Source organism: Musca autumnalis, unplaced genomic scaffold (genome assembly GCF_047663935.1).
Source record: "Musca autumnalis isolate F117 unplaced genomic scaffold, ASM4766393v1 scaffold_1, whole genome shotgun sequence".
In the NCBI taxonomy this organism is placed as follows: Eukaryota; Metazoa; Arthropoda; class Insecta; order Diptera; family Muscidae; genus Musca; species Musca autumnalis.
In genome coordinates, this window is record NW_027411644.1 from 193,060,231 (window position 1) to 193,079,689 (window position 19,459).

Below are 19,459 nucleotides of genomic sequence, written 5' to 3' on the forward strand. Positions count from 1 at the left end.
GGGAAGGGCTAAATTAATTTGTCTTTCTTTGTGCCTTCTTGATGGATTTAACTGCTGCCATTCGATTTGCCAGATGGATATTGACATACTCCAGTTTCTTTATCATGCCATATGAGGGGTAATGTCTATGACGATTATGATGTTAGGAGAAGATTTCAGCACGAAGGCTGCGCTTTTTTATTTACGCCCGCTCGACCCACTGAACTTCGCTTTAATTTATATGATTGAAAACGATAGTATTCTTTGTCAGCAATTCATTAAATGGTGTATTTTATAAAATTGTTCAGACAAGATGATGGTTATTTAACAATCACTGATCTATCAATTTGTGTTCCTTTTTCCTTGCGAGTTTCTTTTACCTCTCAACACATTCGCTGTTCAATCCAAAAAGAACGTCCCGTTCGTGCCGTACTTTTTTGTAACCTTTCTTTATTATTTCCAATTTAACCAATCATGTCGTTGTGTTCCAGTGCATTCACAGCTGACTCGGCATTTATCTCCCCTTTGCGCTTAACCAACACTACACCCACTTCATGACTAAGACTATTTAGTGCGTTAACCGAAACATACTTATTTAAATTTTAAGTTACTTTCTATTGTACAGTACATTATCTTAGATATAAATATTTTCTTTAAAAAATATATATAATATTGTTTACGTAATCCGCAACAAAGTCTTTATGGGAAATAGTTTTTTTTCTGATGAATATATTTTTTCTTAAAAAAAATATATATCCGTAATATACATCGAACATAGAAATAAAAATATAAAATGTCGTATGGTATTTGACACTAACATTACACCCCAGGTTAGTCAGCTGGGTGTTGCTGTTACCTTTTTTTGTTCTACCATGCCTTCTAACATATATTTTGTATTACATTCTATTCTTAAAATGCTGGTGTTGTCAAAACATTTTTCAAATTTTCTATTTTTAAAAATAATGAGAGACCTGCCAAAATAACTTTTTGGTATACAGACTTTCAAGCAGGCATTTGATTACACTGGTCAACAGGACTTTTGTTTCAACCGAAGTTGCAGTTTTTTCTAGATGAAATCGGCGAGTTATTTTCAAATCCGGTCCCGGATTTTCTCCATCAGCTCTTGTTTTTGAGATATAGCTGATTTTCATTCATAATTTTACAACTATTTTTGCAGTAGTCTGGACGCTTACGTCACACAGGCAAGTTTTAGGCTTTTGACAATCAATACTTGACACAACTGTCCTGTCATGTGTAAACGCAGGGTAAGGATAACTGAAACTAAGGCCATGTTTATATTATAGCCTTTTGCAGGGTTAACCTTCTTAATGAAGATTTATTTGACTTATACGCAAAGGAATTGACATTCGAAACCCAGTGGGTTTGTTAAATCCGATTATATATAAACGTACTATAACTTTTTAAAGATTTAGTAGAGTTATCAGATTTATGATGAAAAAATTTCGACTCCATTTGGTATGTTCTGGAACAGACCACCTAATGGCTATATTACCCAATTGCTTTTTCACATGTATGTTGTCACTTTCAGTTTTCGAACTTTTTATACCCTACATCACAATTTGTATCGAAATAAACCGGAAAATTGTGTTCCTATCGCACATGCTCTGACGAATATTTCGATGTGTCACATACGGAATGACAAAGTTATATGAGAATGATAATTTTGAGACTTTTTAAGCATTCTCTAAAAAGTATAGATTTTTTAATACATTCCTAACAAATCTGTAAATTTACAGGAATGTAACATTTATTACACTGTGCAACAAAATGGAGCTCAAAGTCTGGGGGGTGGAAAATTCCTATTGGAGATGAAAGCCCTTGGTGAGTATATACAGAACCCCGAAAGACAGATTCGCCGTGAGTCGAACTTTCGCGATATGGCGTGATGAATATTTCGCTGGAGACACTAAAAACCATCTGGAATCAGCGTTATATCATTGTTCGCTGTTCTTTAAGCTTATATTTGAGATAACATGTCTTCAGTCAAATCGAATGAGGATTATTTTCGTAGAGCACTTCGACCTTCTAACTCGCTTCCTTCAATGCCCTTTTCGTCCTTTATTTTAAGAGTCGCTATAAAAGTACCACAAGATGACGTTTTTCAGCTTCGAAATGTTCTGCAAAAATGTCGGCCAGAAAACGCTACAAAATCGATTTGTTGTCAATGAGAGCCGTACCTAAAATTTTCTGGCCGACATTTGTGCAGAACATTTCGAAGCTGAAAAACGTCATCTTGTGGTACTTTTATAGCGGCTCTTAAAATAAAGGACGAAAAGGACATTGAAGGAAGCGAGTTAGAAGGTCGAAGTGCTCTACGAAAATAATCCTCATTCGATTTGACTGCAGACATGTCATCTTAAATATAAGCTAAAGCAACAGTGAACAAAGATATAACGCTAATTCCTGATGGCTTACAGGGTCTCTAGGAAAAACTTCATCACGCCATATCGCGAAAGTTCGACTCACGGCGAATCTGTCCTTCGGGGTTCTGTATATACTCACCAAGGGCTTTCATCTCCAATAGGAATTTTCCACCCCCCAAAATTTCGGTTCACAGTGTTATTAAATTTATATAGCATATTTAAATTTTTCATTAAAAGTCGAAAATTGCAAACAAGTAGATTTCTTGAATTGCTTGCGTTTTAGGCCAAATGGGTGAAAAGGTTGTAGTGCTAAGGTATGTTAAGAAAAAAAATTTAATTACTTTTTTCTTTCTTATGTATATAGATGCATCAGGTCGTAGGAATGGTAAATGCAATTTCAAGCGTTCCTTCAGAAAAAGAACATTCTTCGCAAATTCTCATTTATCCATTTACTAAATAGTTTTGTTTCGTTTTTTTTTTGTGGGAAATGTCCTCAAGACCATATAATAGAAAAATAAGGAATTAGTAAAGCATGTGCGAAATAACTTCGGGAAGATGCCGTCTACAGTTCCTCTCAAACGGTACTATAGATTGGCGGCCCTATAATAACGGTGAAGACAGAGATAATAAAATCGAGGACATGCAGTGGAAGGACAATGGGTCTTTGGCGGTGTAGAGGTGGAACCGAGAAAACCCTCATTCCTATAATTAGGAAATATATTTGACCGAGCCCCATCATGATATCCGTCTGTTGGATGGTAAGTATTATGTTTTAAACATTAACGGAATCGAAATATATCTTCGTAAGACTGTGCAAAGCTTATGGAAAAGACCCATTTCTTGAATTCCTTAGATTCTCTGGTCAGATGAAGGACCCAACAAATTCTACAGACGACAGCGAGTTTAAGGAACTCAGAGTGAGTCTTAAGCGTGGTACATACGATCAGTCGATTTTTCTGGAATATCGATAAATTTCAAACTGTCCAGCAACCACAAAATATTTTGTGGTTGCCTGATGACTGACAAAATTGAATGGCCACACTGGCAAGCAACCGATTATTTGAACAAAACTGACAGTCAAAACTGATCGTGTGTACTTTACGGAAATGTCTTTAGATGTAAGTTGTCCCGAGGATTCCGACAAAAAGAAGGTTCTACTGATAATTGGTTATACATTGTTCGTATTTTTTTATAATTTTGAAATTTAATTACCTTTTCGAATTATTGACGGCATTAGAAATCACTCTTGATGAGCTTTCAAATGATACTATCCCAGTAAAATAAATTGGAAGCAGTGCAATATAGACTACATAGTTCTTTCACGACATGTTGTGAATAAGGAGTCGTGAATAAGGCACTCCGTTCACTACATTTTAACCGCATGTGGATGCGATCCAAGGAACGGCATCCCTATCTCAAATTTTGACAGCATCTGGATGCAGTTCAATGGAGTCGTGAAAAGGCACTATAGTTACTTACATTTTAACTGCATTTTACAATCAGTTGCTTAGATATCCCTACAAGCAAGCCAGTTTGTAGATACCTACATACAAACAACATGATTCTTCCAAAGGCAAAAGAGAGTACATCAATTTCTAACTCAAGAGAAGAAAAGTTTCTAATGGAGTGCTCTTGTAGTACATGTCGAAATATAAACTGGTGATGGGAAGACAATATAATAACCCCTTTAGTAGATGAAGAACATTTCAAGATGGAGAGGAGGAAACAAACGCAGTTGCGATTGAGTTTAATGAAGAATTGTCATAATTTGTTTTAATTTAATAAAGTTCTTGTTTTACACAAATGATAAATTTATTTTATTTATTTTGGGTCATTTGCAAAGATGCAATCTTTGAACTGACTAAAAACACATTAGTCCGGTCAAAATAGACATTGAAATAGCAAAAATTCCCACAAAGCTGAATTTTGGTGGAGAGCTAGGGTTTGCCATTAGAAGCAACGTCCTAAAAGTCCCCATCGATCCCATGTGTGCAAAAAAATTATTCGGGGTCAAAGGTCAAAATTTAAGGGTTTTTAGGTTTTTCGGATTTATTTTTTGAAAACGGTTGATCGAATCAAAAAGTGACTAAAGTAAATATTGTAGACAGAAAAATTATCTACAAGTTTGACCCTTACAATTTTTTCTTAGAAGGAACCATTCTTGAGATATGGCTGTTCTAAAAAACACATGATTTTTATGCACTTATAAGGGAAATATGCACATATTCAGACGAACCGGCTAAAATAAGCGAAGTAATCGGGTCTGTCCCCCAAAAATATACATATTTTCTTGAAGAGTGAAATTATAGCTATTTTCTAAAAAAAAAATTCCAACAAAATCGGAGTGTGTTTATTACAGTTATTCAATGTTAGAGTCATTTTATGCAAAAATAGCCCATTTAACCCACATGTATAATCGAAAGCCCAACGGGAACGACCCCAACGAAAACTCTCCGATTTTTTTCAAGTTTTGTCCGAAGGTAGGGTTTGTTGCACTGATTACGGAAATGTATAATTTTCAACGGTTGCGGATCCGGTTCGCCGGTTATTAGACCCGAAAGGCCAAATTTAAAAATCGGGTTAGACCCGGTTCTACTGAACCGATTACTGCAAAGTGGATATCGTTTGAAAGCTTACGGAAGTATCCAACACACAGTGTCGTTACTTTAACCGGTTCGCCTCATAATGTACTTACGCGGCTAATTTTTTATTTGACCTTTAGATCGAGATATCTCGGAAATGGTAAGTCTTTTTTAAGAATCATAAGGAGAAATCTTGTAGACAATTATTGAATCTACAACTTTTACTTTAGCGGGCTTTTGCTAAGTATTACCGTTTTTGAGAAAAATAAAAAAACTGAATAATGCCTCCAAAAATGACCTTTGACCCCGAATAACTTGTTTTGCACACATGGAATCGATGGGGACTTTTAGGACGTTGCTTCTAATGGCCAACCCTAGCTCTCCACCAAACATGACATGTCCTCTAGCTAATATAATGGAAGAAGCAGGGATTGGAAAAGCATGAGCCGTTGATTGAAACAATTTCTGTCTCAGTGGAAGGTCAATCGGTCTTTGGTGGTGTAAAAATGGGCACAACAAATGTTTTACAGTTCCGACTCATTGTTAGAGCAGGTTTACACCCACAATCAGGTCATTAACTCAAAACAGTTTGTGCATCCAGAATCAGGACAACACACCAATACAATGGAAGGATTATGACACCATTTCAAGGGATCACTTGCTGAATATTACCAACGAAAAATATATTTATTATTATTAATGAATATATTTCAATCATCCTTTTGACAGTAAACCAACTTTATTGTATTTGATTTTATTAGAACTCTTATATGATGATAGTTGATGTCCACATGTTTATTCCTTTTGATGATTATATAGCATTTCATTCTCCATGACTTGCTTCTTTATACGTTTTAGGAATACTATAATCCACCTCATTATACAGTTAGTTATGTTCTTTTCGGGAGCGACCAGGTTTGTCGTTTCTAATAAACTTTGGTCTACCTCGGTTCAACAAGAAAATGCTCATCTAGAAAAAAGTAACCTAATCTTTTTTTTGGAAAATTGTTATCCTAACTTGACTGTTCCCCATCGATTTCTTCATCCTTTGCCACTATTTCTTCCATTCAGACAGATACAAACAGATACATTTCTGGCATTTGCTCTTGAAATTTTTCTAATCTTTTTAACGTCCTGTCTTTCCACAACTTCCTAAGATTTGTGGTCGTAGAGCCTATAAGCTTTAGGTATCATCACCTTTTTCTTGAAACTTCCCAGTTTTCTTTTTGTTCAGCGAAACAACTTTAGAACCAAAAACTCTCAAATGATCAACGTTTGGTTGGTCGGAAACCACAGTGTTTTTTTAGGTTAGGTTTCTATTTCTCAAAAAACTCTCAAATTATCAACATTTTGTTGGTCGGAAACAACAGTGTTTTTTGTGGGTTAGGCTTCTGTTTCTTAGATATGTTGCTGTAGCATCGGCTTCGGCCCACAATTTTTTATCGAATCCAGATTCAATAAGAAGACAACATCCCATTTTAACTAATGTGCGATTCGCTCTCTCCTGCAACTTCACCATGGTCTTGAATGCCGTAAACTTTTCGAAAACTTCGCATGTTTTGTTCATGAAATATGTAAATAGTCTGCCGGATTTTTACCTCTATAAATGTTGCCAAGTACTTTGATACACCGACTGAATCAATTTTCATCGGACCACATACGTCCGAATAAATGACTTCAAGCTGGTCCTTTGATTTTCTCTCCGATTTTTTGGGAAATGATGTAACGTTTATTTTTTCAAATCATACACGTATAATATTTATCGCTACAGTGGGCATTGAATGGCATACGATTAATTTAGAGGCCCTGATAATTTAGTTGGCCAAATCTTCTATGCCTTAGACTATCGGAAATGTTAATAGAAAACATGTGGTTACTTACAAGTTGAGCATCAAAGATGAACAAATCATTTTTCCTAGCTGCTCTCAATAGCGTACAGTCATTTTTGAAAAATTCACGTAATATCAATTTTCAACCACGACGACGAATCCTTTTCCTTTGATGACTTACTTGTCGGCTAACAATATGGTTTCATCAGAATATTTAAGACTTGTAAAATAATTCAAGGAACGCATACATGTGGCTTGTTTCTAAAGCTAAAATCTGTATGAATGTTATGGAACGCATGCAGGAGTGGGGTCTTATACCCCATGTGGGCATACTACAGTGCCCAAAAGAGCATGTGTTGGAGGGGCGATCTAATAATAATAATAGTGATAGTTGGTTATGGATCTAAGGTATGTGAAGAAAAAACTTTAAATATTTTTTGTTGCGTAAAGCGGGGACATGGGAATGGGAAATTTCAAGCGTTCCTATGGAAAAGGAACATTCTTCCCAAATTCCCATTTATCCATATACAAAATAGTTCTGTTTTGTTTTTTTTTTCCGTAGGAGAAACTGTCCTCCTACCGATATAAAGGAAGATTGGAATAATTTCTATCGGAAAGTTTACTATAGATTGGCGGCCATAAAATAGGGAAGAGAAAATATAATTGAGATATGCAGTGGTTTGGGTGGTGTAGAAAGAGGCAACAACAAATGTTTTACTGTGCCAGTGGAGGATCGCAGCCGTGAAACCCTCATACACATAATTAGGAAATATATTTGACCGGGCCCTATCATATTATCCGACTGTTGGAAGGTAATAGCCCGTTTAGACTATACTCTTATACTTTTATTAAGGGCATTATCTCGATTTAAGTGCTTAATCCACCCAAATCCACCCTGATTTACCATACAAAATTAAATCAACTCAAAACTTGGATTTGTTTTAAATCAAATGTTAAATCGAAATATTTTGATATACAACACTACTTTTTGCTCCTAAAAATGCAACTATTGCAGTCTGTACCAATATTGGCAACTATGTTCATGTGTCGTTTATTTACTAGGGTTATGACTTTTTGACCTTTTTTTCTCAAATATGATTTCCTGTAGCGAGAGTGAATGAACTTTTGCCTATTAATGCCAAAAATAACAACGTTCATTCCATTTAATTATTAAACAGGTGAGCCAAGGCTATAGTCGGGTCGGGGCTGACTATGTGATACCCTACACCACTACCCCTGTTCATAACTTTTGACTAATAAAATTCAAAATATTAAAATTGGGATAGCTTAGCGTCTTTGCTCTGAATGTCTTCATTAACACAGGCCAATTTTTTTGAAACGCATTTAAGTGCATCGACAGTACAACCCAAATAAAAAATGGAAAAGTGGGATGTATGCCAACCATCAATAGGCTTCTTTCTCTGTTAGACTCCCATCAACCCCCAAATTTGAGGATCCGATCAAAATTTCGTAGTGTGATTGCACAAAAATGGAAAAAAGGATGCATTGCCGACTATTGCGATATTTCTGTTGTTTGACCACCTATGACAACCTACTACACATCGTTGTAAAGGTGATATTTTCTACTTTCCTTGCCAGGTTTTACTTTCGATATACCTTCTACAGAAGGGAGATATTAACTTTGAAATAAAACGTTGGTATTTTTTCCAAATATTTTTTTTCCACATTCCGACCCCTGAATAATATCCGACCATTATCAAAAATCAAAAGGTTTTTTCCTATGTGGGACCCCCAATAACACCCAAAATTTCGTGACAATCCAATTAAAATTGCGACCTGTAGCGTGATTTCCAAAAAAGTGGAAAAATGGGATGTATTACCGACTATTGCGATATCTCCGTTATTTGGTTACCTACGCCAACTTTGCTTTACATCATTGTAATGATGGGATTTTTTACTTTCATTAGCAGGTTTTGCTTTTGATATACCCCTTTTAGAAGCGGAGATATTCGCTTTGAAATAAAACGTTGACTTTTTCTCCAAATAAGTTTTTACCCATTCCGACCCCTGAATATTATCCGACCATCACCAAAATCAATAGGCTTCTTTCTCTGTAGGATCCCCATTAGCCCCCAAAATTTCGTGACGATCCGATCAAAATTGCGACCTGTAGCGTGATTACAAAAAAATTAAAAAAATGGGATGTATTGCTCACTATTGTGATATCTCCGTTATGTGGCCACCTACGCCAACCTACTTTGCATCACTGTAAAGATAGGATTTTCTACTTTCGTAGTCGGACTTTGTTTTTGGAAGATACCCAACCGAAGCTGTGATATTCGTCATTATTATTAAAATCGCAAAAAATAAAAAGTTGGGTTCTTTTAGCGGCTATTGCGATATATTCGTTGTTTTCAGGTTCTGCTTTTGGTATACCCCATATTGAAGCTGAGATATACGTTTAGGAAAAAAACGTTGTCTTTTTTTGCTCATTATGACCCCTAAATATTATCCGACCGTCACCAAAATCAATAGGCTTCTTCCACCCCCATTAACTCTCATAATTTCGTGACTATCCGATCAAAATTGTGACCTGTAGCGTGATTTCCAAAAAAATGGTTAAATGGTATGTATTACCGACTATTGCGATATCTCCGTTATTTGGTCACCTACGCCGACCTAGTTTGCATCATTGTAAAGATGGAATCTTCTACTTTCATGGGCAGGCTTTGCTTTAGGAAAGTCTCCAACCAAAGCTGTGATATTCGTCATTATAATTAAAATCGCAAGACTGAAAATTTGGGTTTTATTTTCGACTATTGTGATATCTTCGTTATTTGATCACCTACGAGAACCTACTTTACATCATTAGAAAGGTGATATTTTCTACTTTCATTGTCAGGTTGTACTTTTGGTATACCCCATACAGAAACTGAGATATTCGCTTTGGAAGAAAACGTTGTCTTTTTATCAAGATAAGTTTTTTGCCCATTCCTACCCCTAAATATTATCCGACCATCACCAAAATCAATAGGCTTCTTCCCCTCCGGGACCCCCATCAACATCCGAAATTTCGTGACGATCCGATCAAAATTGCGACCTGTAGCGTGATTGACGGACGGACTGACGGACGGACACACATTGCCAGATCAACTCAGCTCGTCGAGACATTCATTTTGGTATATATAAGTATGGGTCTACGACCATTATTTCGATGCGTTACAAACTTTTTGGCCAAAACCAACTTATAATACCCTCCCCACATAATGGTGTAGGGTATAAAAACTCTCAAATGATCAACGTTTGGTTGGTCAGAAACCACAGTGTTTTTTTGTGGGTTACGCTTCAATTTCTTAGATATGTTGCAGTAGCAATGGCTTCGGCCCACAATTTTTGATCGAATCCAGATTCAATATGAAGACAACATCCCATTTTAACTAATGTGCGATTCGTTCTCTCCTGCAACTTCACCATGGTCTTGAATGCCGTAAACTTTTCGAAAACTTCGCACGTTTTCTTCATGAAATTTGTAAATATTCTTCCTCAATAAATGTTACCAACTACTTTGATCCACCCACTGAATCAACTTTCATCGGACCACATACGTCCGAATAAATCACTTCAAGCTGGTCCTTTGATTTTCTCTCCGATTTTGGGAAATGATGTAACGTTTATTTTTTCAAATCATACACGTACATATAATATTTATCGCTACAGTGGGCATTGAATGGCATACGATTAATTTAGAGGCTCTGATAATTTAGGTGGCAAAATCTTCTATGCCTTAGACTATCGGAAGTGTTAATAGAAAACATGTGGTTACTTAATTTTAGAGGAACATTTATGGAAATGGAATAGAAAATGGGTCTATATTTATCATATATAGTTCACAAATTTTGACATATGTATATGGTGGTGTTCATATATGTAATTTGAAATGCTCATATTGACATTTTTCAGAATAGAAGCGTTTGGAAAATATTATCTATTTTGAATGCAGACTCTAAAGCTGATAATATTGCTCTTAATCCAATACAAACAATTATCATCGTCGATATTTAAACAAATATTCGTTTGATAGCTTACAAATTTCTAATATTTAATATGCATATTCACCAAAAAATTTTCAATTTTTTCTTAATTCAAGTCCAATCTTCGAATAATAATATAAATACATACAACATTTTTCACAAGCCCGAATGTCCCAATGATCCTTTGTATTTATTTGAATACCACTAACCAGCATTCTCGACTTCCACTAATGTAACCAATTTATTACCACAATAGCCCAATGTTGCCCAAAGGCAACTTCCAAGTTTCAAAAAATTATAACTACTGATTGAAACTGTAAATTGTATGTTTGATTTTTTATTTTATTTGATCAAGATCTCAGTAAGATTTTTCAAAAAATGTTGGCTACAATTCTTCAATTCGTTTCACATTTAACGGTATTTTATTAGATCGTTAAAATATTTCATGTCCAAATTTTCACTCGACTCCTTATACTAAAACAAGTATAACTTCTCCAATCTAGCGATTTATTTAAAAGAAATTTAAATTTTTTTATTCTTCTGAAATCTGCCTACCCACAAAGGGTTAATAATGGTGATAGAAGTAAAAACGTTAAGAACCATATCTCATGAAGTGTGGACTTTCCCCGCTATATATCGTTGAGATCAGGATCCCAAGGACAACCTATGGCAAAAAAGTCGGCCCGATGCAAGGGTGCCCCCAAACGAAACTTGTTCCGATTTTTTTAACTTTAGTTAGCTCTATTATTTCGCACATTAGTATATTTAAGCACAATACATTTTTTCAGTCTTTCTTTTCACTTTCAAATATCATAAAAACTGGTTTTTAAAAATGTTATTGTTCATTCATTGAAATTGGTGACAACGCCTTGCTTCTAACGGGCCACTGTGCAACTAACAAAATTCGAATCAAAATACAGCAACAATAACAACCGGTAGTTGAAATGTAACCTGACAGAACCACTAAAAACTGCACTTTAAAATCGTAAAGCGTGCCGCGTGTCTACTATGTACACAGGCAAACAAGCAAGAAAGAGTAAACACGAACGTAAACGCCAACAAACCAACTAACCAAATTCTGATACGTAAACAAAAAGCAAACAAATTAACAGCAAATAATAAATAACAACACACCAAATCACACTTTAATAAAAACAAACGAATGAACGAACGGACACGTAAACAAAAACTCTCCAAACAAAATTATTATTTGATTATTCATTTGACGATTTGATAAAGAATATTCGCATTCATTCATTAATTCTTTTATTTCACGCCTTGATATCAAGTCGACAAGTGGAATAGAAATAAAAACAACACACACAACAATAAAAGAATTTACCATTTATTGCCAAAAATGTTGAACTAATTTTATCTTGTATTTTAAAGGGTTTGGCTTTAGAATGTTCTGAGATTTTTTTTTGCAAAAATATTTTTTATTTTAACACAAACGTTTTGCACTATTTATTTGTAGCAACAACACCTAAGTAGGTATGAGGTATTGTTGTCAAACGACTTTTACGTTAGTTTCTTTTATTTTTGTAACCGAAAATCGATTCGACACAATTCACTTCCGTATCTGCAAAACGTTCAATACACAACGGTTAACGTTCACGTTAACAATGATTTGGTGGTGCATAAACGCCTCTGTTGAGACCTACTGCTGACTGTCTGTCTGCCAGCTAGCCATCCATTCACTCAATTGTGCAAAGGGTGGTAGTGTTGCCGTTTATCTAAATATTTTTGATAAAAAAAATTACAGCCAATCTTTAACGAATTTGGTCGAATTGAAGTAAAACAAGGAAAAAATCAGTAGGCTTTATAGACAATGAAATTCTCAGAGCCTACGGCAGTACAAATAAACAGTGACAAAGGGGTCCCAAATTATCGCTAATTTTAAAAGTACATAGCATTTCGGAAGTTTTCAGCGTACGTACGAATAGTACGAATTTCAAAAACTACCTCAATCATACACCCGAAATGTTATCTTAATGCCAAATTTCGAGATTCCAGCTCTATCCGTTCACCCAAATTTAACTGTATCAATTGTACCAAATTTTGTATCTCAATCCTATACTCCAACGGTAATCTTTATTCCAAATTTCAGCTATCCGTTCACTCAAATACAAATTGTACCAAATTTAGAACTTTCCGTACCCATCAGTACGAATTTCCAAAACTACCTCAATCCTACAGTCCAACAGCAATTTTAATTCCAAATTTCAGGATTCTAGCTCTATCCGTTCACCCAAATCCAAATTGTACCAAATTTAGTACCATTTAGTATGCTTCGTACCCATAAGTCAGAATTTCCAATATATTCTCAATCCTAGACTCCCACTGTAATCTTAATTCCAAATTTCAGGATTCGAGCTCTATCCGTTCACTCATATCCAAATTGTACCAAATTTAGTACCATTTAGTACTTTTCGTACCCATAAGTACGAATTTCCAAATTTATTTCAATCCTGCACCCCAATAGTACCGAATTTCTAAAACTACCTCAATCCAAATAATCTTAATTCCAAATTTCAAGTTTCCAGCTGTATCCGTTCACCCAAATCCAAATTTAGTATTTCACGATCAGGTTTCTAGCTCTATCCGTTCACCCAAATCCAAGTTGTACTAAGTTTTGTACCATTTAGTACTATTCATACACATAAGTACGAATTCCCAAAACTATTTCCTTATATCAACACCACTTCACAACCTTGATTCCGATATCAAATTTCACGATTCTAGCTATATCAGTTAAAATATACAATTGATACAAAATTTAGTAACTTTTAGTGCTTTTCGTATACTTGTAGTTCGAATTTCCAAAAACCCTTTGGTACATCTTTTTAACTCTCAATTAGTGACACTCATTACTCATTTCAGAAATCTAGCTCTTCTTGTTCGCCTAATACAAGGGGTACCATATTTAGTACCTCTTAGTACTTTTCGTGCCCTTCCAGTTCGAATTTCCAAAAACCCAAAACTCACTCCTAAACACCAACATCAACCCACACTCAAAATTTCAAGCCTCTAGCTTCAGCCGTTTCGTCTGGACGATGGTGTGTCAGTCACTCACTCATCACTAAGCTCTTTTAAACGGCGTTTGCACTATAGCTTTGTGTCGTGTTAACCTTCTTTATGAGGATTTATTTGACGTTTACGCTATGGTATTGACATTTGAAACCCAAACGCACTTGGTTAATCCGGTTAAGTGCAAATGGGATATTATATATAGATATACGATCTAAATTCTAGATTCGCATAAAATTCTAAGTCGGTATGACCATGTCCGACTGTCTGTGGGCCATCAGTCCCGGGTCCGTTTGGGGACCAACTGTAGTCTTCTTGGTTCTGAGGTCGTACCAGAAACTTAATTCTGGGGCCATCGGTACCAGTTGCCCCTAGGTCTGTTGGCCCAGTCTGGTAGTTGGTGTCGGGACCCCTGTGGGAGTATCGTGGTGGTTGTGGTTGTACCCGATTCGCGAGTAGAGTCTCTGGCTAGAATGTAGAGTTGCATTGCAACCGCCTATAAACCAAAGTGGTGAACAGAGCCAAACATTTCAGCACCATTTGTTGTTGTAACAGTTCGGTTGTATTCGGAAGCTCTTTCCTGAAAATTATAAAGGAAGAATGGAACAAGAAAAGAAAATGGAATATATTATTAATTAGTTGTGTGAACAGGATTTGATGTTGGCAATTGAAGGAATTGTGCTACTTCAATTGGATGTGACCACTTGGACTATGAACAGTGGGGATACGCCTGCCTTCGACAAATACATCAAGCTGGTTGTTAACTTCCTTCGTCCAGGAAGTGAATAAGGACACTGAGGACTTTGTAGGGGATAGCTGAAGATTGCGCTCCCGAAGAAATTTGTGATGGTGGCTAGGTAGTTGGAAATTCTAGCACTTACGTCGTCGATGTCAACACCGGATGAAATTATGGTGCAGTCATCAGCATACGACACCACCGAAATATCTGCTGGTGGAGGAGGGAGATTAGCAAGATAGATGTTGAATAAAATGGGGGATAGTACTCCACCTTAGGGTACTCCCATTTTAATCTTGCGGAATTTGGATTTTTGGCCTCGGAATTCAACGAAGGCTTGCCTACCATTAAGGTAATTGGCAATCCAACGCTTGGCGTCATTGGGAAGGGTGGAATTCATGACGTCAGAAATCAGCATGGAATGGTCGACCGTGTCAAACGCCTTGGACAAGTCAAGCGCTGCCACAATGGTCCGTTTGGGTGGTCGTAACTGATTTAGGCCGTTCGCAATCTTTGTGGTTATCTCTTGCAAAGCCGTGGTTGTGCTATGAGCTTCCCTGAAACCATGTTGGTGCGAGGCAAGGTGGAAATGCTGTTTCAGGGATGGGAGCAATAGGGACTCTAAAACCTTTGCTACTGGTGAAAGCATGGAGATCGGGCGGTAGGATTCCCCATTTGTAGCGGAATTGTCTGGCTTTAGAATAGGAATTATACGAGCCACTTTCCAAACGTCTGGAATTACCAATTGGGAAATTGATAGTTCCAGGACCTTTGTCAAGTAGCTCAAACCTACTGCTCCCAACTTCTTTAACATTACCATGGATATGCCGTCTGGCCCAAGGGCTTTAGATGGTTTGGATTTGGAGATAATTCTCTCGACTTCACTGGATGTGAAGGAGATGGGCTGCAAATCACGCTTTAGTGACTTGCATCTCCGGAGAACGGTTCGCCTGGACCTGCTCTGCGAAGATGGATGCTCAATGAATTGGCGGCAGAACTGTGTTGCACACTTTTTGGCATCGGAATATGTAATGTTATTGAAGGCTATAGCAGGGAGATTTCTATTCTTGTTGGAACCAGATAGATTTTTAATTGTGGACCAAAGTTGCTTGGAATTAATTGTGCAGTGGTCGAGATGTTGAATCCACTTGGAACGCCTGTGTTCGAGAACCAGGTTCTCAATTTCGGCGTTCAATTGCCCAATTCTTTCGTCAGCTGGGTCATCGACACGTATTTGATCGCGCTGTTGTGCCAAACGGGATGCCCTGGATGGATAATTTGGTCTCATGAGAGGAATTCTGCCCGCTGGAATAAAGCGCTTTGCCGCCTTGAGGATTACTTCCCTTAGTATTCTCTCACCCTTTCTGGCACATGAGGGCGGCGGCAAGTGACGTAAGGAGTCGTCAATGAAATTCGTGAAGCCATGCCAGTTGGCTTTGTTGTAGTTCACGAATGTGCGCTTGTCGGGCTCAACGAAATCGCTAGGTTTCTCCACTGTGACCAAGATTGGAATGTGGTCGGAATTTAGCGCGACTTTTGTTTGCCAAGATGCGAAAGGAAGGAGCGAGGGACTAACGATGGAAATGTCCGGAGAACTCGAGCATCTGGCTGTAATTCTAGTGGAGGATTCCTCATTGATGGATGCGAAGTCGGATTCGTCTATCTGGTCCGCAATAAGAATACCGCGTGGATCGTTCGGCAACTGGGAGCACCATTTGTAGTTCACTACGGTATAGGGGGGACTGGGAGTTATAGTACGTTTATATATAACCGGATTTGACAAACCCACTGGGCTTCAAATGTCAATTCCATTGTTTATATTTCAAATAAATCCTCACAAGAAGGTTAACCCTACAAAAGGCTATAATATAAACGTGGCCTTAGACCGTGAGGTAGGTACCCACGTCAAACACGGCATATAAGTCCGTATGTTTGTTGAAATCAGGATACAGCTCGCAATATTTAAGATAGAACTTTATAATTTGGTGCAGAAGTTACTATTACTCCTAGGATATTTGGCATTGAAAATGGGCTAAATCGGTCCACGTTTTGATCTACCCCTCACAGAACGGAAACTCCCGATTTACTGTATTTTGAAGGTTGTGGCCTCAGTAGGCCTCCGAAATGGCTGAAATTTAGTATTTATTTTCCCCAGAAATTTGTCGGTATAGGGTCCACGTTTATGGGGGCTATCATAGAACAGAACGGAAACTCCCGATTTACTGTATTTTGAAGGTTGTGGCCTCAGCATGCCTCCGAAATGGCTGAAATGTAGTATTTATTTTCCCCAGAAATTTGTCGGTATAGGGTCCACGTTTATGGAAGCTATCATAGAACAGTACCTTCCGATTATCGGTATTTTCAAAATTTTAGCCGCATTATCTCACCGAAATTACTGACATTTGTATTTGTAGTATTTGATTTCATATAGCCCCCATAGAACAGTACCTCCCGATTATCGGTATTTTCAAAGCTTTAGCCACATTATCCTACAGAAATTGGTAAAATTCGACATATAGTCCTTCCTGCTGAGAATTGTCAGTATAGATCCGTGTTCTGATATAGCAGTTTTAGATAGGTACCTCCAGATTTTCGGTATTTTGAAGGTATTATGTACATTATGTTACCAAAATGGCTTGTATTTCGTAATTAATCTTCGCTGGGGCGACAAAATTTTCCTCCAGAAATTTGTGAGTATAGGTCAACGTTTTGATATAGCCTCTATTGTAGGTACCTCCCAATTTTCGGTATTTTGAAGGTTTAATTCTCATTATTCCACCGAAATGGCTGAAATTTGGTACTAAGTCTTTTTTGAGGCTACAAAACGTTCACCCAGAAATTTATCAGTATAGGTCCACGTGTTGATATAGCCGCCAAAGAACGGTACTTCCCGATTTTTGACATTTGAAAGGTTCAAGCCTCATTATTCCACCAAAATGGCTGAAATTTGGTATTTAATCATGGTTGGATTATTAACTTTAACTTTAGACACCCTAAGCATATCCGCATTGCCATATGAAGATCCTATGACTTCCCCCGATGACGTAATTATAGATTAAAGTACTCAAAATAAGCAATTTTTACAAGGCCCTTCGTATATTTTCTATATTTTTTTGATATATACTCACCAATACTATTTCAAAAACGATTTGTATCGAGCGTACAACATCTCCTTAATATATTTATGTCGAAAAACCCACAAAAAATATTTGTTTGTATCCGAAAATAACGAAAGTCTGGGTTAAACTCGTAAAAACCGATTTTGAGCTATATCTCAAAAACAAGAGCTGATGGAGAAAAACCGGGACTGGATTTGAAAATAACTCGCCGATTTCATCTAGAAACAACTGCAACTTCGGTTGAAACAAAAGTCCTGTTGACCAATGTAATCTAATCCATTGATGGCCAGCAGAGAAAAAGCTACATTTCTTTTTATATGTTAAGGTATCTTCTGATGTGTTCGTCTTACAGATCCATACTATTTATTTTTTGAGAGTCCTAAACCAGCATCCGGCAAAAAGGGGCACACGCCCTTGATGAGAAGAACAACAGAACAACCACAACTCAGTCTTCATTCAGAAGTCAATGAAGAAGGTTCTGTTGTCGCTTGTTTAATGATTTTTAGTTTTAGCAATGCATTAACGCATTGTGTTGCCATATTTTCGGACAATATCCCAATTATATTAAAAAATCTACAAAAATGTGTTAAATTTTTGCGATCATCGGAATAGGTTTGAATCAAATAAAATAGAAACTTGTACTACCCATGCAAATATTTTGCAATTTTTTGTTGTAATTTAGTAAAATGGAACATCTCTGAGTAGAGTCTATTTAACAGCTGCGCATCCTTTATCCTAACCCAATTGTTTTTCTTTATTTTTGTCAACTACAATTTCCAGAAATACCATTTTATAATATTTTAACATAAGTCACTGAATAACAGAATCGTTACTGCAAACCACAGAACCTGGCTATAAAAATAACACGACAATCGTTGTTATTTTATTAAATATTAAATAAATCAACTAGGTATTTAAAAAATAGAAGTTTAGTAGTCATTCGAAAGAATATGCTTTCAAATCGTCTTTTGTATACGGGAAACACACTTTTGTAAGAAAATATCTAATACCTACATATACTGAAATAACCCAAAAATCAATGCGCAAGCCAAAGTAATTGCCTGTTTCCGTACTTTATAAAATGGTAAAAGTCGTAAAAGTTGTAAAAGTCGTAAAAGATTTTCATATAAATTTTGTGTACGGGAACGCAAAATGTGTAAAAGTGGTAAAAATTGTAAAAACTTTTTAGTTCTGGAACAGAGCTAAAGTTTCAGTACTATGATCTTCGTAATTTCGACACATGATAATTCAGGTGTGTATAAAGTTTTTATTCATTAGCATCCCTTTAAAATGTGCACAATTGAATGCTCTTAAATCCCAAATACTTACAGTTTTGAAAAAATACTTAAGATCTCTCAATATTTCATTCATTAATTTGTTACTACTGTATAATCGTCTTTAAGCGAGATCTTTATTAAACCCCATAATTTTTGAATTTAGTCAAAGTTTTTTTTTAATTTTGGGTGTTTTAATTATATTATATTCTTGTTTCTAAAATAAAATTCGCAACGGCAACTCTGCAAAATACTCTACCTTATGCTGCCATTTTTTCGTTCTTATATGTGGCCCCCCGTTCTGCCCATCCAACCCCCTGATAACCAATAAACAAAGAATCTGCAATTGAAAATGTAGCTCACCTAGTGAGAACAAATGTGCCGGTTAATGTTACTCTCACACCCCACCATTGATTTTTTTTCACTAATATTCGTGAGTTGAATGAGCTCCTATTTCTTGCTCTCATACTCTTGTTATTTTACCAACTGCATTTCTGACAGTTGTTGTCAATACGAGTGGAATTCTTCTGATTTTGG

At 36.5% G+C, this 19,459-nt stretch overlaps 1 protein-coding gene across 1 annotated transcript in view; it reads right to left on the reverse strand.

The window, feature by feature from the left end:
* Positions 1-12,447, reverse strand: part of Nagk (N-acetylglucosamine kinase) — a 39,310-nt gene extending 26,863 nt beyond the window's left edge. Inside the window, exon 1 of the mRNA XM_073959413.1 lies at positions 12,109-12,447. The gene's annotated coding sequence lies outside the window, so the exon portion shown is untranslated. The remainder of the gene's footprint in view (positions 1-12,108) is intronic.
* Positions 12,448-19,459: the final 7,012 nt, after the last annotated feature.